Source organism: Neoarius graeffei, chromosome 8, assembly GCF_027579695.1.
Source record: "Neoarius graeffei isolate fNeoGra1 chromosome 8, fNeoGra1.pri, whole genome shotgun sequence".
Lineage (NCBI taxonomy): Eukaryota > Metazoa > Chordata > Actinopteri > Siluriformes > Ariidae > Neoarius > Neoarius graeffei.
Genome location: NC_083576.1, coordinates 69,993,239 through 69,995,019, shown reverse-complemented (window position 1 = coordinate 69,995,019; position 1,781 = coordinate 69,993,239). Strand labels below are relative to the sequence as shown.

Genomic DNA, 1,781 nt, shown 5'->3' with positions numbered 1-1,781 from the left:
TGGGAAAGTGGAGAATTTTATTGGTGTAACTTTTCAACCTTTGTATCACGAAAAGTACGTTTTCTTACTTTTTCCTTATAAATCGGTGGGTTTTTGGCGAAATTTTGCATGCAGTATGTGTTTTTAAATGATGGTATGTATTAGGATTATTGCCCACAATTTATCATATTTTCGCCGAGAAATCCTCGTGAAACAAGTTTTACAGATTTGCACGCAATCAATTTGGTCTGTGTCCTTTCCCGAGGTGGTGACGGTTTTCTCCTGCAATACTACGTTTGACCACTGAGTGACAATGTTATATAATTCAGGACAATTTTGACATGTTTTTAAATGCCAGACATTCGGTTTGTCGTGTTTTAGCTGTTTCAATCAAAGTATTTTAATCTCGTTTAAAGGTTTCTTTTGGAAACCTGTTTTCTAAATCGGTGTGAGTTTGTAGTGAGGAGGATTTTGTGTTCTCGTCTCCGATTGGTCAGTTTCTGCATACATTATCATTTCCTTTGGGTTTTGGTGATTTTAAGACGCTTAAATCGCCTTTTTCTCTGCTGATTTTTGCATTACCTATATATTTCCTATATTTTATACTGGCTTATTATACAATATTAAGAGACAGGAGGATTTGCCGTCCTCGGGTTTACAGTTGTGTAGAATGTCCCGGGTTGTTGGTTGGTAGCCTCGGTATCGCTTCTCGGCCTTTTGGCTAAGATCAAGTGTAGTATCTGTTCTTATCAGTTTAATATCTGATACGTCCCCTATCCGGGGACCATATATTAAATTGATTTTTGGAACAGGGAGATGGAATAGGGGCTTGCTCCGTCCACTCCACGCATCGACCCGGTATTGCAGTACTTCCGGGAACGGTGCACCCCCTTCTTATTGTTAAAGGAAGATCATGTCTGCATATCTGTCTGTTGTTGTTTAGTCTGTCAGTTACATGAGCGTGTAGGTAAGAGTGATGAAAGATGTGTTGATGAATAAACAGACTATATCAAGAAGGTGGAAAGAGTACTTTGAGGATTTATTAAATGAGGGGAATCCGAGAGAGAAAGGGTCAGATTCATCGGAGACAGCAAATCAGGAAGCAGAGTTGGTTAGTAAGGATGAGGTGAGGGCTGCCATGAAAAGAATGAAGACTGGGAAAGTAGTCGGACCAGGGCCCTGTACTACGAAGCGGGTTTTCTGGCTTACCAGGGTAACTTCGAGAGTAACTTGATCACGTGTAGTGTAACTTCCCGATTAACCCATACTACGAAAGTTGGCTATGTTCAAACCGAGGTATGCTGCCATGGCAATTTACGCTGCATCTCAAACCTGCTCGTCTCAGGTAATGTTCTTGGTTAACCCGAGGTTTCCGATTAACCACACCCTTTTTAAACACCACCTCTCCACCGACATTTCCTCTAGAGACAATGCCAGCGTACCTGGATGACCCGTGCGATATCGGAGCGCAGATTAGAGATGGGATCCGCATCTTTGTGATCCGTTCTTTGAAAAGAGCCGTTCAAAAGACTGGCTCATTTGGCTCTTTTTAAATATTTATTCAGTTTTAAGAAGACAGCGTCTAAAGAAGCCAGATCCCTCTGCTTAGACAGTGACAATATTTCTGGACATACCTTTTATATAAAGCAACCTAGCAACATTATTGTAACCCCTAAAAGCTCATAAATAACCATTAAAAAACAATGAGGGCTTCAATGAATGTCCATGCAGAACGGCTTTTCTGTAAAAAAAAAAAAAGAACCCACTTAAGAACATTATCAAGAACACAAGAATATTTTATA

General features: G+C 40.3%; 1 non-coding gene across 1 annotated transcript; it reads left to right on the top strand.

Moving 5' to 3' along the window:
* The first annotated feature begins 680 nt into the window (after positions 1–680).
* Positions 681–871, top strand: LOC132891089 (U2 spliceosomal RNA). Its single transcript, XR_009655267.1, has one exon. It is a non-coding gene; the product is annotated as a U2 spliceosomal RNA (small nuclear RNA).
* The last annotated feature ends 910 nt before the right edge of the window (positions 872–1,781 follow it).